The 9,112-nt window shown below is 36.4% G+C and overlaps 1 long non-coding RNA gene across 1 annotated transcript; it reads left to right on the plus strand.

Annotated features, from left to right (window-relative positions):
• The first annotated feature begins 3,215 nt into the window (after window positions 1–3,215).
• On the plus strand, window positions 3,216–8,850 carry LOC117195428 (uncharacterized). The gene is made up of 4 exons (XR_007478138.1): window positions 3,216–3,450; window positions 4,309–4,384; window positions 5,358–5,488; window positions 8,494–8,850. It is a non-coding gene; the product is annotated as an uncharacterized LOC117195428 (long non-coding RNA).
• Window positions 8,851–9,112: the final 262 nt, after the last annotated feature.

Below are 9,112 nucleotides of genomic sequence, written 5' to 3' on the forward strand. Positions count from 1 at the left end.
TCATTTTTTTCTTCTTTTATTGAGATATATTGACATACAACAATGTATAAATTTAAGGTATACAGCATAATGATTTGATTTTTATACATCATGAAGTGATTATTCCAAGTTTAGTGAACATCTATCATATAAGTACAAAATTAAAGAACTAGAAAAAAAGAAAGCTCTAAAATCAATAACTTATCAGTTTAGGAAATAGAAAAAGAAGAGCAAATGAAATCTAAAGTAAAGACAAGAAAAGAAATAATGAACAGAACAGAAGTCAATGAAATTAAAAAAACAAGTCCCAGTAGAGAAAATCAATGAAACCAAAAGCTGGTTCTTTGGAAAGATCAATAAAATCAATAAACCTCTAGCCAGGCTAAGGGAAAAAAAGAGAGAGAGAAGATACGAATTACTAATATCAGGAATGAAAAAGGGGACATTACTACAGATCCCAAGGACATTAAAAGAACATTATGAACAACTATGTACCAATTCCTTGAAAGACACAGCCTTCCAAATCTCACACAAGAAGAAATAAACAATCTGATTAGGCCTATATCTATTAAAGAAATTGAATAAATAATAACATTCCAAAAAAACCACCAGACTTAACTGGTGTATTCTAACAAACATTTAAAGAAGAAATTGTACCAATTCTCTACAATCCTTTTCAGAAGATAGAAGCAAAGGGAATACTTCCTAACTCATTCTATGAGGCCAGCATTACCCCAATACCAAAACCAGACTAAGACATTACAAGAAAGGAAAACTAAACACTAATATCTTTTATGAACATAGATGCAATATTTCTCAACAAAATAATAGCATATCAAAAAAATAATAGCATATCAAATACAACAATGTATTTTAAAAATATACACGTGACCAAATGGGATTTATACCATACACGTAATGTTGTTTCAACATGCAAAAATAAATTCATGAAACCGTCACATCAGCTGGCTATAGAAGAAAAATTCTATGATCATATCATTTTGGACCTACACCAGGATTCTAAACTTAACTTAGAACTTTTCTTTGGACGCAGGATCTTGGATATGGATTTAGACCTGACCTGGACATTGGAACTAGAATTTGAAAAGGGACCTACTCTTAGATCCAGATCTTGAACCTCAAAACTTGAGGTTCAGCTAACCCTAGGTCTATCCCTTGTCCTAGCCCTAGCAATAACCCTAATATTAACCTTGACTCTAACATTGGCATTAATCCTAGCCTTAGCTTTAGCCTCAGATCTAATCTTAACCACAATCATAGCTTTAACTTCAACCACAAACCTAACTCTAAGCCTAAGGCTAGCCCTAAGCCTAATTGTACATATGTCACAATAAGATGGTTAGAGCTCAATGTGTGAGAAGGGACACATTTTCCTTAAAAAAGAATTCCAAATAATGGGTGGATATTCCTTCCTCTAGGAGACGGAATTTAATTCCCTTCCCCTTATGTGTAGGCTAGACTTAGTAACTCACTTCCAGAGAGTATGGAAAGAGGAAAATAGCAACTTTACAGTGGAGAAACTTGGTTGGAGAAAGCTTAACAAAATGATCAAGGTTAACATCACCAGCAATGTCATGTTGTTATCATGTATTTCTCATATGTGATTAAAAGGGGACTATAATTCTGTGGAATTCTTCCCCAAAGCCCATAACTTAAGTATAATTATAATAAAGTACCATACAAATCCAAATTTAGGGACATTCTACAAAATACTTCATTAGTACTCTTTAAAGTGGAGTCTAAAGATCATGAGAAAAAAAGGAAAGACTGGAAAACTGTTACAGATCAGAGGAGATTAAAGAAATATGATGACTAAATACAACGTGGTGTACTGGATAGGATCCTGGAACAGAAAAAGGACATTAGTGGGAAAAGTGTGAAATCTGAATAAAATCTATACTTTACTTAACAATATTGCAACAATGTTAATTTCATAGTTTTGAAAAATGTACCATAGTTATGAAAGATGTTAACACTAGGGGTAACTGGGTAAAGGGAATACTCTGTACTATCTATGCAACTTTTCTATGAATCTAAAATTATTCCCAAGAAATGTTAAGGGAATTATTAAGCTTTTATACCTATTAATTAATAACTGTATTAGAGAGTAACTACAGAGATCAAATTGGTGAATAATAGCTCTTCCTTATAGATAAAATCTAAAACTAGAAACAATGATTGAATTTCTTCCTAGCACCCTCCCTTTAAACCTGGTTGTGAAGATTACTACCAATGTATGTAAGATACTTTCAGAAATTAGAAACTGAAAAGTAAAACTAACAAAAAATATTTGTTATTATAAATAACAATGGAATTTAGTATGCTATTATACCTTCAGACCTACTGTAGGACATGCTGTTCTTTGCTGTTCCACTTGTGGCAGGATTCATTTTTTCTAACAGGTACAGATCCCTATGCCTGATACTGTGAGTAAGTGTTATACTTGAGCTCCACTCTTATCTCTCTCAGGCATTTTTTGGTATTGTCTAAAATGTAAATACATACTGTCAACCTCCAGCATGATACCAGGCACATAATAGAAACCCAATAAATGTTTCACTGTGAGTGGAGTATAAGTTGATAGAATATTTTTGAAGGTTGATTAGGAAGATTAGATTGATTGAAAATCAATATTTTAAGTTTGCATCTCTTTCTTTCCAGAAATTCTAGTTCTAGAAATTTATATATAGCTATACACATGTATAAAGAGGTTCACATTGCAGCCTATCTGTAACAGAGGACAGAAACAAAATACCCCCAAACTGAAAACAACTAAAAGTCCATCAATATTGGACTGGCCATGTAAATTATGTAATGTGACGCAGCTATTAAAGAGAATGGAATGTATGTATGCAAAAATTGACTGGGAAGATCACTATCCAAGACAGATTGTAGACTATGTATATTATGCTGCTCTTGTATAAAATACAGGAGCTCCACTACGTAGAAATACTTACATACAAGATACAACAAGTGTGAATGTAAACACTTGGGAAATATCTGAAAGAACCACACAAGATACTGGGAGAGTGGGACAAATTTCCATGTCCCATGATTGGAATTCTGAAGGGTAAACACACGAACTAATGGACCTCTGCTACCATCTTACGGCAAGGGAGGGAATTGCAGGCGTCAGACTCCTCTTTACTAAGGAAGCGTCTCAGTCGGCCGGCGTAATGACGTCATCTCGACGCGCGGTGGCGCATGCGCAGTAGAAGGAGGCCCGCGAGCTGCATGGGTTTGTGACTGGGCGCTTGTGGTTCGGGGCCCTGTGCTGGCACCGGGGGCGCCGGGTTGGCGACTTTTGCACTCTTGGCATTGGGTGGGCGGCATCTTGGGGGTCGCATGAGCCAGTGGCATCATGCCCGTGGGCGCTGGGGTCAGCGTCGCGGCTTTTCCGGACGGACGTTCGTCGGCCAGGAGGAAGGGCGGAAAGCACATCTCGGAAAGGTAATACGGCTTGGCCCCTGGGCTTGGGCTTCGTATCTTGTGCTGTCTCCTGTGACTGTTGCCTCCGCGCGCTGGCCCGTCCGCGCTGTGCTAGGGGGTATTGGTCGTCTCGAGGCTCAGTTCACAGTAGCTGAAAGGGACAGTGTGTGATGTTCTGATTTCTCCCCATCGTTTTAAAACGGAGGCTCTGGCCATTGCTCCTCGGGTAAAATGCAGAGGGACTGCTTTTTAAGATGGGACTGTCAGTGTTGGGGACCCTCCTTAATTACCAGAATGGAATCCCCTTCAGTTCCTCAAGCTGTGTTGTTTAGGCACAGAAAATGTGAGTAATTGTTACTGGAACTAAGTTTGAGTGAAAAAACTCACCGGTACCGCCGAATTTTCGAACTAATCTTACGAAAGTCAGTTCAGATATTATTCTTCACTGTGTTTCCTAGCATTAAGGAATTTTATTATCAGGTTTTCTTTAAGGACTAAAAGTAAATTGTGAAGTGGAAGAATTGAGTTTAAACTATTTCAGTCAACACGCATGTATTAATGATACCTTAGTAGTCAACAGCGGGCTAGGTTTTATCAGGGATACAGAAGTTCTGGCCATCTCTGGTTTTAGATATCCCTTATTTGTTGAGACCTTTGCATTGTTTTGTTGCCTTTTATCTGTTTTCAAGATGGGAAAACAGGAACAAGGGAAGTATAGGTTATTACTAGGTGGGGTTGAATAAGTAGAGCAGCAAAATGCAAAGCAGAAAGAAGAGGGACCTACCCTAGAGGGATATGATTTCCATTTTCAAGGCGCATTCATCCTATGCAGGGAGACAGCCTAACATAAAATTTGCCTAACAAAAAATATATTAACAGGTGGAAAGACTATCTCCCAGTTGAACAGCGGATGCCTGGGACTCGTTTCATTGCTTTCAAAGTTCCTTAAAAAAAGGTAAGCAAAAGTTAATACCGTATTCTTTCAGAAATCTGAATTCTCCATATAGAGCCCTGGCTCTCAACCCCATCGTACTCCATTTTCCCTTTTTATAGCAAATACTTTTTAATACCTCTTTTACTATCCAGAAATGGAATTCATAGATAAATACAACCTACTTTTGTACTTAATAAAATTTAAAAAATACAACAATGGAATGCGCTAACTATAAATAAAGAATAAAGTAATTTATAAGAAAGTAATATGTATCTCAGTATGTAAATGTTTGGGGATGACTATACTAGAAATAAATAGTCAGTTACTTGTACCATGAATGCAGTAAACTATGGACTTTGATTGATAATGATGTGCCAGTGTTGGTTCATGAATTCTAACAAATGAAGCACACTGGTATGGCATGTTGATAATGGGGAAGGCTGTGTGGGATGAAGGAGAGAGAGTATAACTGGGAACTGTGTACATATTGCTCAGTTTTGCTGTGAAACTCAAACTGCTCTAAAACTAGTCTACTAATTTAAAAAGAAAATTGTGTTGCTGGCACTTGAATAACCAAACAGATCAATCGAACAGAGTACATAAATAAACCAAATACATAAAAGAATATTTAGCCATCCTTCATATAGGTAGATATTCAAGAAGTATTTATTTCTGTGTCTATTTTCAGGCACTCTGCTTGGAGCTGGCAATACAGTGGTAGGCAAAATGGATGTGGTCCCTGCCTTCTGGGAGTTCAGAGTCAGGTTAGGAGACCAACATGAAATAAACAAACACAGAAATAACTATATAGAAGTGAGCTTATTTTCTTCCGTCTAATCTCTCTGGAAGAAAGGATTGTAATATCGCTTGTAAACTCCAGAGGAGGAAACTTTACTTTGAATCTCATATGTTAGCATCACAGGGTTTGAATAAATGGATAATGTAGTACAGGATTTTAAACATATGTTCTTCCTTATTTTATTCTTTCTGACAGAGTTTTGAAAAGAATCTTGCTCCAGAAGAACGTTTCTCCCCCTTGGATCTCTTAACAAAATCCAAGGACAGAATGAAGAACTTGGGCTGATTATTGACTTAACAAATACTCGCCGCTATTACAAGCCAGAGGTAAATGGAAGCCGTAATTGAAAATGACCTTCTTTCTGATACTGTAATAATTCATAGTAGTTCAGTAGTTATCATCTTATGCTAAGGTGAATCCTTCTCTCGTGGGTTCAAAAAGGGAAGCTAGTGGTTTCCTTAAATACACGTTTGTAATTGCTGTTTCAAAATGAGATTAAAGATATGAATTGAACTATAGTATTTGGCAGTAGGCTCTAGATATGCTTAAGAAATTCTATAAGCTTCCATGTTCTATATTTTGAAAATGAAGTAAACTTTTAGTAGTTACAGTAGTATCCTAAAAAGAAAGAAAGGTATGTCCATTATGTCTTTAGCACTTATTTTAAGCAGTTGCCTGAGCGTGTTTAAGCATCACTGTAAAAGACAATTGTTCTCTAAGTTTTATGCTTCCTTTTCCACATGCCTTCTGATATAGTACAGAAACCCATAGATTCTCTTGGCCCACGTAGGACATTCCAGTGCAAAAGAATTATCCTTCTTCTGACCTGTTCCATGGCCTTGGGAGACAGTAACACCTAATGTCTTTTAGTATTTATAGAGCAGTTTGCCATTTAGAAAGTTCTTTCATATCCATTGACTTAGTTAATCTTCACAGCAATCCTTTGCTCTTGAAGTGGAAGTAGTACTGCTATCTCCTACTGAGTGCTTACCCTGCACTAAGCTCAGAGGATAGACAACTACAATTACTAATTTTACAGACGATGAAACTGACTCTCGGAAAAGGAAGAATTGAAATTTCAGCTCTGTTATTCCTTTCTTTTATTGTGGTAAAATATAGAGAAATCATATTTATTTTAACCATTTATAAATATGCAGTTCAGTGGCATTAAGTACAGTTACAGTGTTGTGTAACCATCACCGCTGTCTATAACCAAAACTTTGTCATCATCCTCGACAAAAACTCTGTAACCATCAAACAGTAACAACCCCATTTTCCCTCCCACCAACCCTTGGTAACCTCTATTCTACTTTCTGTCTCTGTGAATTGGCCTATTCTAGGTACCTCGTGTAAGTGGAATCTGCAGTATTTGTCCTTCTGTGTCTGGCTTATTGCACTAGACATCATGTTTTCAAGGTTTATCCATGTTATAGCACGTAATGAAATGCCGTTTCTTTTTTGGCTTAGAAAATCGCATTGTGTGTATATAGACCATAGTTTGTTATTCAACGGTTGATTGACACTTGGTTGTTTTCCGCCTTGTAGGTATTGTGAATCATGCTGCTATGATCATTGGTGTACAGATATTTGTGCAAATCCCTGCTTTCAGTTCTGTTAGATGTGCAGCGTAGAATAGTAGCAGCGTAGGTAGTAGCAGAGTTGTTGGATCATACGGTAGCTCTACACTTAACCTTTGAGAAAGTGCCAAAGTGTTTTCTACAGTGTCGTCTTGTTTTTAAACAATTATCACAAATTTTAAGCATATACAAAAGTATAAAAATACTGTGAATGTTCCTTGTATACCCATGAACTCATCCAGCTTTCTTATTTACCAACTGATGGCTGTCATGTTTTATCTGTACCCCCACCTGTTTCACCCCATTCCATATTATCTTGAAGCAGCTCCGAGACAGCATGTAATTACACCTGTACGTTTTTGGTACGTGTATTTAAAATATAGGACTTTTATTCCTTAATATCATTTTTTAATATTAAATACCCAGGGAGTGCTCAAATTTGCAGTTGTCTCCTAAATGTCATAAAAAATTGTTTATAAGAATTTTGAATTAGATCCCAATAAGGTCCACACTTTGCCGTGGATTGTTAGGTCTCTGAAGTCTTGTTTAATCTATAGGTTCTCCCTCCATGTCTCTCTCACTTTTTTTTTCCTCCTTGAATTTTGTTTTTAAAGAAACCAGGTAATTTTTCCCATCTAGATGTCGATGATTACATTCCATGTGTTGGTAACATAGTCTTCAGTCCTTTTATTTCCTGTAAATTGGTAGTTGATCCGAATGAAGCTTGCATGTTTTGTTTTGGCGAGACAGTTTCATAGGTGATGATGTGTTCTTCCATGGAGACATATATAATTGTGTCTTTCTGTGGTATTAGCAGTCACTGATGATTCATAGCTACATCCATTAATTCAGTTGAGGCTTCAAAGAATGGTGAATTCTGTTGTTCTTTTTTTCACTTATTAGCTGGGTATATTTGTACGAGGAGAAGATTCCCCTCATCAACTGTTTGGTTGCCCAGTTGTAGAGGCATGATTCTCTTCTTTTATTTAACAGTTTTCAGAATAATGAGTTGATTCACAAATATCCTCCAGTGGTGAGCAGTTTTGTAAAATTTTATTTATTCCTATCACCGTGGACTCCGTTACAGTTATTATTCTAACTGAGGCCCTGTCTTTGGCCAGTTGGAGCTTCTCGGTGACTCCTGAGTCCTTTTGACATGACATCAATTGTTTCTAGACTTTTTCAGTGGTCAGAGCTAGGAAATATGTATGTTTGTTTTTAATATTTTTAAAATATGTCATAGGTTCCTGCTGCTACTTTCCATTTAAATTCAGAACTAGAGAATTTTCACTTATCCTTTTCTGTCTTCTATTGATAGTCTACTTTCTCCCACCTCAAGAATACCAGTTCTCAACAATGCCTGAAATTGCCTCTATTTCCTAATTCGAATCCAAGTTCTTCTGACTCTATTCTACTACTCTCCTTAAATCACAGCCGCTTTATGGCCCTTGAAATGTAAGATAGAACATAAGTGTAGGTAGAACTGTTTATATCATTTTGAGTTACATGTGCATTCATTCACATAGATTTGCTTTTCCTTTTTGCATGCCTGGTAACTGTCCGTTCTGCAGTTTTAATGAAAAGCAAGTGATAATTACTGGTTAAAGCAGCTTTGGAAAAAATGGCTCTCATCAGAATGACTGACATACAAAGTTTAATGTACTCTCCTGGTTTATAGTCTGCCTTCTCTAATTAATTTTTTATTCTTTCCCTACAAAGGAAATAATACATATTTTCATGGTTTTGCCTTATAGGACTTACCAGAAACTATTCCTTATTTAAAAAGTTGTCCAATTGGGCATCAGGTGTCAGATGACGACGCTAGTTTTAAATTCCAGTGTGTTGTTAATGGGTTTCTGAAAGAACATAAAGATAACGGTGAGTTGCTTTTGTTTTTGTTTTTGTTTTTCCTTTACCTGAACTTTGGTATGCATTTTGAGTGGGCTTGGGGGTTTTTAACATTTTTAATAGTTCTGACATTAGTGTCAAGTTGTGTTTGGTAACATTAAGGTGGAAATGTCAGATGGTGCTAATAGAGTACGGTGTTTTTCCTGTTTATGGTCACAAACAATTTAGTTTAGTTTGGAAAGTGATTTTTGTGAGAAATATGAACTGAACTAGCTTACTTATCTCTTTTTTAAAAAGTTGAATGGAAAATACATAAAAACATAAAAATGTTCTTTTGTCCTATTTATTGGCTGAGAGGTAGAAGAAAAGGTTAAGACTCTCGGGTTCTTAGCATACATAAAAGAGGAAACAAAAAGCAAAGGTTCCGAGTGAGACAGATCCCTAGAAGCAAAACAAAACAGAGTGGACCAGAAGAGCGGCTTCCTCATCATATATGTGTTGAAGATATTTTTGCCGCTTTTACAC

Source organism: Orcinus orca, chromosome 6 (genome assembly GCF_937001465.1).
Source record: "Orcinus orca chromosome 6, mOrcOrc1.1, whole genome shotgun sequence".
Lineage (NCBI taxonomy): Eukaryota > Metazoa > Chordata > Mammalia > Artiodactyla > Delphinidae > Orcinus > Orcinus orca.